This window comes from Panthera onca, chromosome E1 (assembly GCF_046562875.1).
Source record: "Panthera onca isolate mPanOnc1 chromosome E1, mPanOnc1 haplotype 2, whole genome shotgun sequence".
Lineage (NCBI taxonomy): Eukaryota > Metazoa > Chordata > Mammalia > Carnivora > Felidae > Panthera > Panthera onca.
In genome coordinates, this window is record NC_138352.1 from 27,136,217 (window position 1) to 27,153,976 (window position 17,760).

The 17,760-nt window shown below is 50.7% G+C and overlaps 1 protein-coding gene across 6 annotated transcripts in view; it reads right to left on the reverse strand.

The window, feature by feature from the left end:
- The window catches only part of EPN2 (epsin 2), an 86,104-nt gene extending 68,932 nt beyond the window's left edge, over positions 1–17,172 (reverse strand). For 3 of the 6 annotated variants that reach the window (XM_060647137.3, XM_060647132.3, XM_060647134.3), the window contains exon 1: positions 16,660–16,823. The gene's annotated coding sequence lies outside the window, so the exon portion shown is untranslated. Of the gene's footprint in view, positions 1–16,659; positions 16,824–17,136 lie in introns of those variants that run through there. The other 3 variants (XM_060647136.3, XM_060647135.3, XM_060647138.3) reach the window with 3 other exon arrangements.
- Positions 17,173–17,760: the final 588 nt, after the last annotated feature.

Below are 17,760 nucleotides of genomic sequence, written 5' to 3' on the forward strand. Positions count from 1 at the left end.
TCAGGACGGACCTGGGTATCGCTTAGTCCCACTCTCTCATTTATACCATCGAGGGGGAAACTGAGGCCCAGAGACCAGTAGGTAACTTTGCCCAAGGGGCCAGCCTGCCCCTCTCTGGAAGCCTCTGTCAGTCTTTGGCTCCATGGTCCGGCCCTGAAGCCCTCCTCCCCCTCGACCGGTTCCCCCTCTACACTTCCCATCTCCGCACCAGTACCAACAGCTTCCACAGTCAGGGTCCCCCCTCCCTCACCCACATCCAACTGGTTAATAAGCCCCTAGCAATCCCGCAAAGCAGAGAGTTCCTGAGCGCCCTCCCAGAGCCTCTGGAGGCTGAAGACCGGAGCCACCCCCAGCAAGGGAGGAGGGGACAAACTGCAGGAGGCACTGACCTCTTCCCACTGTGGCTGTTCAAGGGAAAGCTCTGGACCATCCTGGCAATGGTCACACAGAACACAAGGACCCCTGGGTACTAAACGAACAAACAACTTAGAGAAAACAAACCAAACTATTAACAGTGACTACAGGGGCAAGGCCATAGGTCAAGTTCCAGTTTGGTTCTTCCTACTTAGGTGAACTTTCCAAATTTTCTTTGATGACCATTCAAACGGGCACCCTAACCATTCTCTGAGACTTAGCGCAAAAAGAAAATCAGCCTGGAAATACCATACTGCAGATAATCTATTTTGGTAGAGTGGACTTAAACATAATCAGAAGAGAAAAAGAGCGAACAAGATTTTTGTTAAAAAGTGAAAGAAGTAAATAAAAACAATGATGGGGTGGGATGAAGGAAGAAATAATGGGTTTGGTTTTGTTTCGATAATCATTTGTTTCTCTTTCTTCAAATGTTAACATCTATCCAACACCTTGCATTCAGATTACAGTGATTTCTTGTGCTATTTACCATTTTCTTCTACCAATAAAATATAGTTTTTTTAATCAATAAAGAATGTCTTTTCTTTCATAATTTCTTGTTTCTCTTTAAAGCAGGGAAAGTGCTAGGGGCACCTGGGTGGCTCAGTTGGTTGAGCTTTTGACTTTGGTTCAGGTCATGATCTCACGATTCATGAGTTTGAGTCTGGAATCAGGCTCACTGCTGTGTGCATAGAACCCACTTCAGATCCTCTGTCCCCCTCTCTCTGCCCCTTCCCTGCTTGTGCTCTCGCCAAAATAAGTAAATTTAAAAAAAGGAAAAAAAAGGCAGAGACAGTGCTTTTTCTTTTTTTTTTAACTTTTTTTTTAACGTTTTTATTTATTTTTGAGACAGAGAGAGACAGAGCATGAACAGGGGAGGGGCAGAGAGAGAGGGAGACACAGAATCGGAAGCAGGCTCCAGGCTCTGAGCCATCAACCCAGAGCCCAACTCGGGGCTCGAACTCACGGACCGTGAGATCGTGACCTGAGCTGAAGTCGGACGCTTAACCGACTGAGCCACCCAGGCGCCCCTAGACAGTGCTTTTTCAAAGTGCAGGAGGAATCGGATTAGTTGCAAAGACCATGTTTTAAATTTTCTCTTTATACACTGGGTCTTCTCTATGATTACTTTTTATAACAAATGGAATTAAAGCACAAACTAGGTCCCAAGTATGGGACGTGGGTCCTGAATGGGCCAGAAGACCTGGTTACAAAGCTGTACTACCACTAAGCAGGCTTGAGATATTCAGAGCAAAATCCCAGCCACTCCCCCCCCCACCTCCCAACCCTGGTCCCAGGAGTTAAGCCTTCTGCAGTTCTGGCCACAGAGAGGATCCCCTCAGAGCTTTCCCACTGGTTCCACTGGCAGGAAAACCACTGGAAGCTACATAATCCCTTTTACTTGGCTCCTCTGAGCTTAAACCACCATACTTTAGGGTCAGCTGTCCTCCCAGACTCCATCCTTTTCTTCTGTTTATCCCTGTCTTATTTGCTAAACGAATGTGAAATGGCCTAAAACAGCAGCTCCCAACCCTGGCCACACAGGTAAATATCTGGGGAACTTTGGAAAATACTTAGGCTCAGGCCACTTTCCCTGAACGATTAAAACAGAAGGTGGTGGGGACCCAACATCGGCATTTAAAAAAATTTTTTTAATATTTATTTATTTTTGAGAGAAAGAGAAAGAGAGAGAGAGAGAGCAAGTGAGCAGGGGATGGGCAGAGAGAAGAGACACAGACTCTGAAACAGGCTCCAGGCTCTGAGCTGTCAACATAGGGCCCAATGCGGGCTCAAACGCACAGACGGTGAGATCATGACCTGAGCCAAAGTCAGAGGCTTAACCGATGGAGCCACCCAGGTGTCCCAAGCATCGGCATTTAAAAAAAAAGAAGCTCCCCAGGTTATCCTGACAAACTACATTGAGCCCAGTTGAGAATCACTGGCTTAGAGAAACCCATGTAACAATGAAAAGCAAGCAAACAAAGAAACTCAAGCAACAGGGAAAGAGAAGGAAAAAAGAAAACAAAACAAAACAAAACAAAACAAAAGGCTGGGCCAAAAAGCAAGGTTAGAACCCCAAGGGCAGGCCGCACTAGAGCGGGCCCAAATGATCGACTTTGCGCTGAGCTTCCAGATGGCCAAGGCAAAGATGATTCACGCTGCCCACGAGACAGAAATAGAGCTAATTCACAGAAGAGTTCTTCCTTGTCCTGGGACCTGAGATGAACACCTCTCTGGACCCTCCAAAAGAGGACACACGGCATGATGCGAGAGAGCATCTCGCCCCACAAGGCAGCCCCTGCGACGGGCACCCCACGAGTCAGCAGTTGACTTATTCAAGCCTGTTCGCTAACTCCTTACTAGAAATAAAATCTAACAGAAATCAATGTCTACATATAAAACATGTTACCAAACCCACTTCATTTTGCACACTGATAACAACATACCTAACCTAACCCCCTGACCTCCGGGACCTGACAACACAAGGGCAGACACTGTTTACTGAGGCATGGAAATAAAGGCAATGACTCACGAAAACACCAAGTCTGCCCCTATAACTCTGGAGTCAAAGTCAAGCATTTCCCTCAATGCCAGTGCTAAAAAAAAAAAAAAAAAAAAAAAAAAAAGCCACTGCCCACCCTCAGACCCATAGCTGTGGTCTCTCAGGTCTAAGAAGAGGAGGGTGTCTCTCAGATGGCAGCCTCTTAAGCAGGCCTCATGGCCACCGAAAAAAAGCAACAGGCCTGAGATCCTGATGTGGAGTATGCTTTTCCGTTACATACGATGTACTTCAGTAATAAGTTCTTTTTTTTTTTAATTTTTTTTTATTTTATTTATTTTTGCGACAGAGAGAGACAGAGCATGAGCAGGGGAGGGACAGAGAGAGAGGGAGACACAGAATCGGAAGCAGGCTCCAGGCTCTGAGCTGTCAGCACAGAGCCCGATGCGGGGCTTGAACCCACAGACTGTGAGATCATGACCTGAGCCGAAGTCGGATGCTTAACCGACTGAGCCACCCAGGCGCCCCAATAAGTTCTTTTTAAATGGGTTACAAATCAACGGATTATGGAAGTAGCCACCCCACCCCACCCCTGTATGACGACATTTTCTTTTTGATCCACGTATCACATCACCCATTTCAAAGTAAGCACGGACAAGTTAAAGTAGCAACCACTCACAATTGCCAAAGGTGGAAACAACCCAGATGTCCATCAACAGATGAACAGATAGACAAACTGTGGTCTGTCCACACGATGGAATATTATTTAGCCACAAAAAGGAATGACACACGTGACTCCAGGGCTGAACCTGGAAAACACCATACTCTGTGAAAGAAGCCAGACACAGAGGATCACACCCATATGACTCCATGCATATGAAATGCCCAGCACAGGCCGAGCACCCTAGAGAGAGAAAGCAGGTTAGTGGTTTTCAGGGGCTGGGGATGGGAGGGATAGGGAATAACTGCTTAACGGGTACAGGTTTCCTTCTGGGGTGATGAAAAAAGTCTGTAACTACATTGTGGTGATGATTGCACAACAGTGTATATATACTCTTTTTGAGAGAGACAGGCAGGGGGGAGCGGAGGGAGAGGGAGAATCTTAAGTACGCCCAGTACAGAGCTGACATGGGCTCGGATCTCATGACCCTGGGATCATGACCTGAGCTAAAATCAAGAGTCGGACGCTCAACTAACTGAGCCATCCACATGCCCCAGTGTAAATATACTTAATGCCACTGAATTTTTTTTTAATTTTTTAATGTTTATTTATTTTTGAGAGAGAAAGAGACAGAGATGAGTTGGGGAGGGGCAGAGAGAGAGGGAGACACCGAATCTGAAGCAGGCTCCAGGCTCCTGAGCTGTCAGCACAGAGCCCGACGCGGGGCTCGAACCCACGGACCGTGGGATCATGACCTGAGCTGAAGCCAAACACTTAACCGACTAAGCCACCCAGGCGCCCCTTAATGCCACTGAATTCTTAACACTTTGAAATGGTTACCATGGTAAATTTTGTGTTACATGTATTTTGCAATTAAAAAAATTAATAGCAAAATTCTCGTTGTGCTAATAAAATTCAACCCACATCAAGATTTTGTATAAAGATTATCACCCACAAGTACAGAAAGTCAGCTTCGACTCCAGAGCACACGAAATCAAAATTAGGATGCCTGGTGTTTAGTCTCCAGTTAAAAGCAAGCTTCCAGGGGCATCTGGACGGCTCAGTCAGTTAAGCATCCAACTTCAGCTCAGATCATGATCTCGCGGTTCGTGAGTTTGAGCCCTGTGCTGACAGCTTGGAGCCTGGAGCCTGCTTCAGATTCTGTATCTCCCTCTCTCTGCCCCTTCCCTGCTTGCACACACACATGCGCACTCTCTCTCAAAAACAAAGATTAAAAAAAAAAAAGATTACAAAAACAAGTTTCCAAAGAGTGTGTATCTGCTAGTGATAGATACCGAAGCACTGATCAATGAAGTAAGTCTGGGATTTGCTTTGAAATAATCGAAGAGGGGGAAAAAAAAAAAAAGGAAAGAAAGAATCGAAGAGGGGTAGGGGGAAGGATCCTAGATTAAAACTGCTGAAGCAGGGCGCCTGGGTGGCTCAATCAGTTAAGCGTCCAACTTTGGCTCAACTCATGATCTCACAATTCATGAGTTTGAGCCCCGCGTCCAGGCTCTGAGAGCTCAGAGCCTGGAGCCTGCTCTGGATTCTGTGTCTCCCTCTCTCTCTGCCCCTCCCCTGCTTGTGCTCTGTCTCTCTCTCTCTCTCAAAAATAAATAAACATTAAAAACGGAAAAAACAACTCCTGAAGCTCAGTGCTGGGAGTTCACTGAACTAGTCTATTTTTCTATGTTTGAAATTCCCCATAATGAAAAGTTTTACTTTGCTTTCAAGCAAGTTCCCCGATACCCTTAATATGCTAGATAATGCTCCGCGCAGGTTAAAGAACTAGATGCCCTTAAGCTGTCAAGTTCTGGGGGCTCTACCCAGTGTCCTCCACCTGAGTCCTACAGCTCAGGGTCACTGTGGAGGCCTGTCCACGAGAGGCCACACAAGGGGCTCCTCAGAAAAGAACCAGAGCCCCAGGTGAGACCGCCAGGCAGCCACAGAGTCCTCTGACCTGGTCCTTCACACTGTAAACCAATACATCACGTAGGCCTCGAGATGCCTCCCCCAAATTCAGCGAGGGTCTGGAAACAAGGAAACCTTTCACTGAACTGCCTTTAACAGAGCCAGGGGACCCCCTACCACTGCAAACGGAGCTCGCCTCCCAGCCCCAGGGAAGCAGGAGGCTGCCAGGCGCTTCCCAGATGCAACAGGTGGTTAAACCTGCAATCACCTACCCGCTTGTTTCTCCTCCTCCCCCTTGGAGAACCACATGGAGGTGGGAGGCAAGGCCAGCATCCCTACCACCCTTCCCACTGAATGCCCAGCAGGTAGGAAAGTACACGGCATAGAGCAGAGGCTCAGCTAAATGTTTGCTGTGTGATCCTGACTTCTGATGGACACTACTCTCAAGGTGCATCGTAAAGACTTGCTTCTCACAAATGCCAATGCAAGATACCAAATGGAAGGCACCAGAATGTACCGGTGTTGGGTGCCAGGAAAGGAGAGGACAGGAGGCAAGGAGTTATCGTGCAAATAACGCCCACCTAAAATAGCATCAGAGATGCTCTGGAATGTAGAGGCCTGGGTCAGGGAGAGGGGGGAACGAGAGGAGGGTGGGAGACAAGTGTCTAAGCAGAGAGGGTGGAGCGTGAGGGCAAGGAGGAGGGCATCGAACAGGGTGGTTGGCAAGCCCCACCACCCTGAACAGGAGACACTGCCGTGACGAACTGTGTAGGGTCCTGGGTCTCCAGAGCAGGGCCCAGGCCACGAAGGGAAGTGAGCAGGCGTCACGGGAGGGGTGGGGGCTGCAGAGAACTGGCACACGAAGCCCCATCCAGAGATGGCGCCGACACTGGCACTGACCCACTGTTGCCAGGCAACAGTGCAGGCCCCTGGCTGCCAAGTGTTCTGATTTGTCAATGAAGCTGCAAGTCCAGATTGCTATGTAAGATCTCCTGATTTTCATGTTGGCAACTGCGGTAGACAGAATAATGGCTTCCCAGAGATGTCCACATCCTAATCCCAGTTACACGGCGAAGGGGAATTAAGGCAGCAGATGAGATTAAGGTTTCTGAACAGCTGACCTCAAAATAGGGAAGATCCTGAATTACCCCTGTAATGGCAAGGATCCTTAAAAGTGGCAGTGGGACGCAGAAAAGTCCCTGTCAGAATGATGCGGCATAAAGACACAGCCTAACTGTGGCTGGCTTTGAAGACAGAAGGGGCCACCAATCAAGGGATGAGGGCAGCCTCCAGAAGCCGGAAAACACGAGGAAACAGATCTTCTCCTAAGGCCTCCAGAAAGGAGCACCGTCCTGGCTACACCATGATTTTAGCCCACTGAGACCTGTGTTAGAATTCTAACCTACACAACTGTTGTTTTAAGCCACTGCATTTGTGGTCATTTGTTACATCAGCCAGAGGAAACTAATAGGGCAACCAACTTTAATTCCTTAAAAAGGCCCAGCACAGCCCAGATAAAATACATCTGTGGGCCGCATGGGGCCTGTGGACCACTCTTGTCTAGTCTAAGAAGAGTTGAGGGCCGGGCCACCTCCTAGGTACCCAGCACAAGAGCCTGGCACGTGATCTCTCGGACATGCATCCCAGGGTGAACTGCTAGGTCCCTTACCTTTATGACCTGGTCATAAAATTCTCCAGGGATTTCTGGAAAATACAGCTGCTGGGGGCACCCAGCTGGCTCGGTCGGTAGAACGTGCAACTCTTGCTCCTAGAGTCATGAGTTCAAGCCCCATTTGGGCACACAGCTTATTTACAAAAGAGAAAAAGACAAAAACAGAGCTATTTGGCCGTAAAGAGCTCCATTCCCAAAGGACCTGTTAGCCATAGCAGGCACATGGCCCAGACCTCACCCTGGGACCTGGGAGAGTGGCCTAGAGCAGAGGGTGGAAGAGGTGAGAACCCCTCTCAGCCCCGCCTTCTCCTGCAGAAAGAAAGAAGTGGGGGCTTCTCAGCTCCCTGGGGAAGCCTCCAGGCCCTCTCTCCCGGCCACCCACAGGGCGCTCTCTTGCTGTCAGTGACTCCCCTGCACCTACAGCAATGAGATCACTTTGGGTTTTTTTTTTTTTTTTTTTTTGAAACAGCAGAGGAACACTTTTCAAATGAGCTCTTTTTAGTTTCCCACGTGCAGAGCAGAGCAGAACTGCTCCAATCAGAGGCAGCGTGGAGGACCCAGGGCGCTGCCCACTCGCCACCAAAAGACTGTGTAAAAGCCACGTCCCGACTCAGAGCGCGCTAAGCAGCCCGCCTGTTCCGCCTCACGTCCGGCCCTTCCTCCTCCACACCCTCGCTCAGCTCGAGCTCACACCTTCGCCTTCAGCCCTTGGCCCGGCCCTGTTCTCTGGCCCGGAGGCCTCTCCTCTGCGTCCCCCAGAGCTCCCCCTCTCCCTGCAAGACTCTACCTCCCTACCCTTTCCCCTGAAGCCTTCAGCCTCACTCTCGGTATCTGACACCACTTTTTACCCTCCCTCCCAGGCTGCCAACACTTATCCTTCCGTCAGGAGCCACTCTCTGTGCACCATAAGCTACGTGAGCCCAGGAACTTACACCTCTCCATCCGTGTATTTCCAACCTATAGAGCACAGTACATATGTGCTCAATAAACATTATAGAATTGGACCGCAAACTAATTTCTTTCTGAAAATATAATAAATTATGATGTTGTGATATACATGAAATGCACCAGGTAAAACCTCTCTTCCAGACATCTTCCGCTAAAAGCGAATCTACCTCAGTTAGGTACTCTAAATTACAACTACCTTTGATGGAACTTCTGTGAACAAATGTAGTTTTAAGTTTTACAAGCGGCGTTTGCTGCAGTCATTACAATCAGGGGTGTAGGAAGGAATCTGGCTCGTAGGCTTGAACGGCCAGATAAGAACCCGCCGTGCCTGCTCCCTACTCCTGGCTGAAAATCAGGGGGGAGGAACATTGCCAAACAGGTGGGGCACAATCTTTTCTCCGGCCCTCACCCAGCTGACACTCTCTGCTGGGCCAGCCCCCTTTTGCAAAGTGGCTCAAGGCAAACCTCAGCAGCCCGGGGCGGGGGGTGATCTCTCCCTGGCACGATTCCACCTGACATGCTGCCCCCTCCCTCTTTCCTCAAGCTGGTTCCTCGGTGACTCTACAGTAGCTCAGAGCCCAGCACCTCATATCTCATCACTGCAAAGGCTTCTTGCTCTCCTCGTGCTCCAATTGGCTCCCACCTTCTAATCCCTGACACGCCCAGAGGCTCCCCTGAGCACACAGTTCATCTTGCTGGCCCACACAAACCATGAAAATCATCTGGGGGTACTTCTAAAAAAAAAACGACTGGCTTTTCCTCCATGGTCTGGGGTGGGGCCCCATCACAGGCATTTTTAAAAAGCTTTCCAGGCCATGTGACCTACAGGTGCAGCCAAGGGTAAAAACTGCAGGCTCTCAGGGTGTCACATCCACTCTCCCCAGCCAGCACGGAGGCCCCCGGGGCACCTGCCTCTCCCCAAACAGAACCGGACCCCAGGACCTCCCTTCACTCTGACGCGCACCCTCGTGCTGTTGCTGGAACTGTGACCTATCTCGTCTCACCGATCTGCCGGGTCAGGCCCTGCCAGAGGGCCCCACCCCAAACACTTGAGCGCCCTACTGCCCACACCACCAAATCCCAAGGCCGCTGCCCCATCAGAGCCAGTGGCCATCGGGCCACCTCTGTCCTCACTGTTCCCAGCATCCTCCGGGCAGAGCTGTTTCTGTGTACGTGGGGTGCCACGCACACCCCACACGCAGGCCCCAGCCCACGCCCACCCCAAGCTTCACCCCCTGATGTTCCCTCGACCTGAAAGGCCTTCCCATCTGTCCTCTATACCCGGATACTGGTCCCTGTCCTTTGAGGTCTACCTCAAATCCTACCTTCTCCCTGACGTCTTCCCTGACTCTTCTAGATTTGTCTGCGTTCTTGATGTCCTAACAAAGAATCAAAATCACAGCTTAGCAAACCACCAGCTTCTATTGTCTCACAAATATTAACTGACTTCTCGATCGGTGGCAAGACACATAGCATTTCCCCGACACGCATCATCTTGACAAGAGACCACATGTCGCAGATTTTCCAGGTCGACGGTGACCTCAAATATTCTGCCCTAATGTCATAGAATGGTCCTCGGTTTGATCCTCATGCTTTTGCATCAGCTGAACTGCCTCTCATGAAGTGGCATAAAAGTTATTCCCCTCATCATGTGTTTCCCAAACGTTGGGATCCCAGGTACAGTCATTATACCCCAGGACAGCACTGGATATCACCAGGCACTCGCAGAGAAGTCACTTTCAAGTAAATATGTGATTTTTTAGCCTGTCAGTATTCCTCCACTGCTATGACTTTTCTGGGGAGGGAGGAAGGACAGGTCCGGGGGCGGACTCTGCAGAACCAACTTCCAGCTCTGATGATTTATTCACCTCGGCCTGAAAGCGTTTACAGAACAACAAATTTGAGTCCAAACCTCCAGGGCCTCCCAAGAGTGCAGGGCAGGTACTGACACATAGCTGTTTACCACTCCTTGGCTTGGGAGCTGCAGGCAATTTTTAAACCTTGGGAAAGTGATCACACCCCAACCTCCACATACACTGTTAAGACCAGAAAAATGACCCATTTGCTACAAGTCATATGTTAATTGCCTACTGAGGAAGGAGACACTTTATATTTTTATTTACATAACTGTTTAAGACTAACAAGTTCCTCTGCGTGAATTTGATCACGTTTTAACAACACCATTAACCAGAGGATTTTTTTTTTTTTGAGTCCTTAATTCTCATGTGTCATGTTTACAGAACCAATGTGCAGAGCTTCAGGATTACAGAGTAAAAAAGAAATGAGCCCTTTCCTCAGAGCAATTTGGGCAATTATTTTAACACAGTTTTGCAAACACAAAAACCTTTACCAGCCCACACAGACTTCCTCCCAGCCAACCCAGCTGGGGTCCTCCCAGGCCCCCGCTGTAAGCATCCAGGCAGATGTACGTCTTAGAATTTACTTCTGTGGCCCTGGACAGGGAGGTGAGGTCTTGCCACAGAAACAGCTTCACGAGGCTCCAAAACCAGACAGGTATGGGACTGGGTGGGTACACAGAACCAGCCTGACCCCCCCCCCCCCCAAGCTGGTCTACTCATCTGTGAAACGTGTACTTCCCAGGGTTGCTACGAGGGTTTAGCAAAGCAATGGAAGCACCTGGCACGGCTACAGAGTGAGGCAGTGAAAATAATGTGGTTTTGAATCTGACACAGGTGGCAGCAAAAACTAGGTGGGGTACTTACTGGCTGTGTGGCCTGGGGCAGGGTGCTGAACCCCTCTGAGCCTTAGTTTTTGCATATGCAAAAAAGGGAAATCGTGACAGGCCTTGGAGGAACAGAATGAAATTAAATATTGTGCGTAGATGGCGTAGCATAGGGCCTGGCACACAGGAGACATCAGAAAACCATCAGGGCTCTCTCTCTCTCTCTCTCTCTCTCATACACACACACTCACACAGACCGTGTTTGGTTTTGATGGACAAGACGATAATTACTATTGGTGGAAAATGAATTTTTCCCCCCAAACCCTAAACACCAAAGAATATTAAATCAATCTGAACCATGGGGAAGGAGGAGGAGTGACTTCCATTAACACCAGTGGCCATCCCTAATGGCCCCGTGGGAGTCTGTCTGGTGCCCTGCCCTTTCTCAGCTGCATTTCTAAAAAGCCTTGACCGTGAACATCTTGTTTGATGTGTGGGAATGATGAACCGGCTTTTCTAACAGAATCCTAGATTTAGCGCCTCTTTGAAGGGCACTGATGTCTTACATTCCCTTCATTAAGGAAAACACCCCAACTAACTCCCATAGTGATGACGCCTGTGACCACGGTCCAAGTTATCATCACATAAGAACGAAGTGAAAACATCTGACACACCAAAGTCCCTTCCCAAGTGTCATTGCCATCACCTTCCGAGCAATCCAGAAGCATTTCAGAGGCAGAAAACCACTGCTGTGTATGAGCGCCCTCAGCACAGTCGCCCAGTGCTGACACCTTCACACGCCTTCTTTATTCGGTCCTCTGGGCCAGGGTTCCCGAACCTGGTTCCTGGACCAGGAGCATCAGGAACACCTGGAAACTGGCTGAAAACGCACCGTCTCAGGCCTCACCTCAGACCTACTGACTCAGACACTCTGGGGCGGAGCCCGGCAACGTGTCTAATGGGCCACGGGGTGATGCCAATGCACGCCTGGAGTCTGAGAAGCACTAGTCTGTTCTGCAAGGTGGTTACTATTAGCCCACTTCAGAGATACAGAAGATGAAGCTCCGTGAGTACAGCGCTCAACGCTACCCAGCCAGGAGACCAATTTGTACCCACGTCTGATTCCACAGCTATTTCTCACACGGACTTTGTAGCCAAACTGTCTGGACCATGCGGTGCTCTCAGCTACTGAGCCACCAGGATGCGACGATGACATTAGCTTAAGAGGGGTGGGAAAGAGGAAGGATGGAGCCTGCACTCAGAACTGATTAATTATAGATGCTTTTAAACCCACATCATGCATCAGCCCTAGATGGTCGGCCATCCCTCAGGACGAGCCTGCTTCTCCCTGCTCCATTTATCAGCGGGGTTGCCACGAAGGGAAGGCGGAGGGGGGGAGTCCTCTGCACAGCCCTCTGTGCACCCACTTCCTGGCACTGCTTTGAACAGAAAGAGAAGTTACCTGTTCTGTCTCCAGAACGCTTGAGAGTGCAGCCTTGACACCCACAGGAAGGCTTTTCTGGGCCCAGGCACAAAGCAGGTTCCAGTACCTGGGGATGCTGGGAATGAGTCACCACAAAGAATCCGATGCATGGACACGGAACATTTTAACAATGTTGCAGATCTGGTTCAAAGGAGGCAAGCCTCTTTCTTTCTTTCTCTTTCTTTTTTTTTAATCTAACCCTAAATCTAGCGTCCGTCAGTTCAATTGGTTCATTAAACTCTTGACATTCAACTTACAGTGGTTTCATTGATCCTAAGGTCAGGAAAAAGAAATCTCATTCACAATTTCCAACTTTCTACAGAAACTCGGTGGTGATTTTCAGATCACAGGTTTATCCTCTATAATAAATTAAATGAGCACACATAACACTGAGGGGCTTTATACAGGAGCTGGTGGAGTACGAGGCACCAAGGTTTGGGAATCACACAGACCCTGGTTTGACTGCTGGCTGTGTGAATTCCTTATAGGTTACCTAACATCTCTGGGCCTCCATTCTTCCACTCACAGATGGGTGGTGATCCCTGTGTCATAGGTCGATGTGAAGACAAAATGAAAGGACATTAAAAAAAAAAGTCTGCTGAAACAACTTTGCATTTCAAGACATGAAAAACTTAACCATCTGACAGTACAATTGATGGAACCAAACAAGTCGTCCATAGATGGACGGGACACACTCACTCAACGGCACGTACACTTATTTCACTGTATCTGTTTTCCCAAGTTTCTATTTTTAGACCCCTTCAGACCAAGGAAAATACCATTGACGAAGTTATCAGAAAGCTTGTCAATGTTCAAAAACTCAACGGATGGCCATAGTCGTTTCACAAGGCCAAACAAAATGTGCTCTCTCCCACCCTCGACGACCTTAGTGACATCACTCAGTCCCTTGACAACTTGCAGGAGGGCTTCATACAAGTCTCTTCGTCTGAGACTTGGTTTCTCCAGTGAGGTAAAAGGCATAAGAATATTTTGGAACCCCAACAAACCCGCTGGAATCCCAGCCCCATCACTTAGTGGCTGTGTGGCCTTGAGCACATGACTTCAGCACCTGGGTCTCAGTTCTCACAACTGCAGGTGGGGGATAACACGCATGTGGCTGAACACGCCCATGTGCCATGTGACGTGACACACCCATATGACAGATGACTGCGGGACCAACAGTAGTGGTTTTTGCAAGAGCAAGGCGAAATAGTGGAGCCTGTAGCAGGGGACCAATCAAAGTTTGTTCCTCTGCCCCCATGAGTTATTCACATCCTAGACCTGTTCTGAGCACCTACCATGTGTCAGAGCCTGAGCTGGGTACTGGAGAAGTAAGCAAAGACAGGGAAGGCGGTCGCTGGCCTCAAAGATGTCACAGTGCCGCAAAAGCCCGATACTGAGACAACACGACTAAGTGCCCCAAAAGGCTGTTGGGAGTGGTGAGGCTTGAAGAGAAGGGTTTGAGGGACCCAAACACTGGTGGAGGTGGCCGGCAAAGGCCTGACAGAAGAGGGCTGTTTAAACTGAACACATGAATAGAAAGCCCAGCAGACAAACAGGGGAGGAGAACTAGAAAATTCCTCATATCCTCCCCAACCTCAAGTTCCCCAAATGCAAGCCCTGTCATTTCTCCAAGGCTCAGGGTCACCAGGTACTCATGCCATAAAGCGACGACCACCGCAGTCATCCAGGCCCCATCGCTCTGACAGGAAGGTTCTGGGGAACAACAGTAAGACCAACTGCCAAGAAGCTTTAACAACTTTAATGCGCTTCCCAAGAGGATGAAAAGGACAATTCCTGCATGAAAATTTCTTGGCACTTTAGTCCACAAAGAACTGGAAGTTGCCCTCTTCCTAATGAAATCTTCAAAAAGAAATGAATAAAAATCCCACTCTTTAAGTTCAGCAAGAGCCCAGCCATTACAACAAATCAAAGCCCTAAAAACGCATCTACTTTTGCAGGACTCCTATCAGAATGCCAAGTCTCAGGCAATCCACACCTTATCATGGAAGGCAGTTACATGAAGAGGCATCCACTGTATTTCTTTTTTTTTTTTTTAAACTACTCATGTCCCAAGTAATTTTTTTTTTAATTTTTTTTTTTAACGTTTATTTATTTTTGAGACAGAGAGAGACTGAGCATGAATGGGGGAGGGTCAGAGAGAGGGAGACACAGAATCCGAAACAGGCTCCAGGCTCTGAGCTGTCAGCACAGAGCCCGACGCGGGGCTCGAACTCACGGACCGAGAGATCATGACCTGAGCCGAAGTCGGCCGCTTAACCGACTGAGCCACCCAGGCGCCCCGGCATCCACTGTATTTCTACAAAGCCTTTTTTACAAGGGATGGGTCATTTCTAAGGCTGCATGTACCAAACGAAGTATTCTCATTTGAAAGTTTTACCTTACTTCACACGCACCACGGTGTTTGGTACAGCACATCTTGCTGGGAGAAGAGTTCTCCACCGAACTCCCCATCTGCCAGACTCAAGGTTCAAGGAGGCAAAAAGCCTGTGGAAACCAGGAGAGATCAGTACATCCCACAGGACAATCCAAACTTGCTCCTGTTCCAGGACCTCGTGGGAAACGATCTGCACTCTACCCAACTCTACTAGCCGGTATCTCATTCAGCGCTTACAAAAGAAAAGCCCAGTGCGACGGGTAACATGACTAACCGAATATGAGAACTAAAGAAACTAGTAAGCTTTAAAATATGAAAGGGAAAATACAAGATACATAAAAGATCAGATCTTGATGGCTTCCCCAACACCATCACTTACCCCAAATACACTCACTGGCACAAGAACAATCCGGAAACAAACTGTAGTCCCTCCCGATGTTCATTTAAATACAGACGAAAACTTAATTATCAGCGCAAACTCAATCACTGCTGTGCAGGACTCAGTATCTGCTATTGCCAGCACCTATCATCTGGTATCTAGAGCTACAAGATGTACGTGTTTTCGGCCAAATCTTCATTATCTTACGTAATTGGGGGGGTGGGGGGAGAGAGTAATTAAAATTCACCTTTTTCTATCCCTTTAACCTCCTGTTGCAATCTCTTCTTTCACGGGGCATTTTCTGGAGGTGGAAAGCAAGAACTCATACTTCACATCTTTTCCTGCCTGTTATCTCGTGTGAATGTTAAAAATAAAAGGGGGAGGGGGAGGGGGATAATATCCTGAACATCTCTCTAAAAAAAAAAAAAAAAAAAAAAAAATTCTAAAATGTCCTGGAAAGCAAGCCCCGGAGACCAACCTTCTAGTTCTGGCGGTGACACGGTACCAGTGCATGACCTTGAGCAAATCACTACATCTCTGGACCTCAGTTTCCCCCATCTGAACCCCAATGATGGTCAGGCCCGGTCCTCCCTTAAAGCACAGATTTCAGATGCATCCCCAGGACGAAACAGCGAAGGGACCCCCGGCCGATGTCCCAGGGCGGAGGAATGGGCTTTCACAGGCCCCTTCTGGGGTTTCAGGGGACAACAAGCTGTCCCCACTCTCCCCCGCCCCCCCGCAAAGCCACTGGGCCAACTTCAGGTCGCAAACAAAAACCTGTTGGCACAGACTCCTCTAGGAAGGGCCAGCCTCTCCCAACACGCTCTGCTCAGGGGGAGCCGCCCCACGGGCAGAGAGAGGGTCTCCTTGAAGAGGCCGGCCCCCACGCACCCATAAACCCACCCGGATCAGCCGAACGGGACCGCCGGGCGGGGTCTCTGCCATCCCACGCGGAACAAAAGGCAGCTGGAGCCCGGCTCTGCCGCCCCCGTCCCCGCTGTGCTGTGGGGGTCGGGGGTGGGGAGGGAGAACCTGGTCCCTGGGGAGGGAAAGGGGCCCCGCTCCAGCCCGAAGGAGAGGGGCGACGGGATGGGATCCCGGACAGCGGGGACCCCTCCCCCGATTCCTGGAGGAAACGGGGGGCTGGGCTGTGCACGGGGGCGGGAGGGAGGAAAGGGGTGCCTGGCCCGAGGTGGGGAGGAAAGTGATCTGGGGAGGAGGGGCGGGGTGGTTCCAAGCCGAAAGGCAAGAGGATGGGGGCCCGGAGAGGGCTCCCAGATCTGGGGTGGGAGTAAGAGGAGCCTCAGACTCAGAGAATATAAAAGCAAAAGCTCCCCGATAGGGAAACGGGGTGGGGGGAGGTGGGGGTCTTTGCAGCGGAAAGAGGGATCCAGGTGGGGAGGGGGGCCATGCCCCAGCCCGTGGGGACGGGCCTGGCTGGAAAGAAAAGGGTCCCACGCGAGGCAGGGACCCAGCTGGGGCAGCTGGGGTGCATGCTCTGGGGGGCGGGCTGGAGGGGAGCCGCTCTGCGAGGGCGTCCGCGCCCCAGGGAGGGGAGGGTCCGCGCCCTGGGGCCCCGCTCCCGCCCCCCGAGGCGCGTGGGCCCCGCTCACCTCCGCTCCTCCGAGCCCGCCCGGGTGCGCGGCTGCGGCCGCCGCCAGCGCTGAGGAGGCGGGAGCGACCGGAGCCTGCGGAGCCGCCGCCGCAGCCGCCGCCGCGTCTAGCTCCGTTTGACACCCACACACCAGCCAACATGGCGGCCGGGAGGGGGCGCGCCGGCTGCGTGCGCGCGCCCGCCGGCCCCGCCCCGAGGCCCCGCCCCCGCCCCGAGGCCCCGCCTCCGCGACCTCCCCCCACCCACCTACAGACCCGCGACCCCTAGCGGAACGCCCGGCCCTCCTGCAGCGCCGGGGGCTTACGCCCGAATCCCCCAGACCTCCCCCCAAGTCCCACACACGCGTCTCGACGACCCCCCCCAACCGCCTACAAGCCCTGGCGAACTCATACCCGAACCCACGCGCTCGGCAACCTTCCCTGAGATCCGCCCCCCACCCAGTCCCCCCACACCCCATACTCCACAAGCATCTCACCAGCCTCAGGCACGCACCCCGAGCCCTCATCGGACGTGAAATTCCGTTCTTGCACTCGCAGTATGCACTTGAAAACATTGTTCCTGTAGGGGCTTCTCTCAGGAGGTGGAGCCTGGAGGGCGCCAGGGGCTGCTGGGGCACCGGTCACTTTCGGTTTCTTGAGCTTGGTGCTAGGGTCACAAGTGCGTTCACTTTGTGAAAATTTACCGATGTACACGTTAGACGTGTGCACTTTTCCGTATGTGTGTTAATACTTCAATAAAACACACTCAAACATCATTCCGAGAGAGGGGTGCATCGCCTTGGCTAGACTGCCAAAGGGATCTATCTAGAAGGTGGATCCCTTGGCTCACCGTCATCCTCACATGAGGAATTCACAGACTCACCCCTTCACACGGCCTGGAACTCTCAAAAGAGCAGCCGGAACCGCTCCTTCCATGTGGTTCAACCAGTGCCCATGAGGCACCTGCTATGTGCCAAGCTCTGTGCAAGGCTCAAAGGGAGACAAAGACAAAGCTGGAGAAGAGGCAGACCCTGCAGAGGTTCCTGGGACCTCACGGCATTAACCTACTCCAGACAGGGTGGGGTGAGCAGAAACCCCTCACCGCGGAGTATGGGGTATGG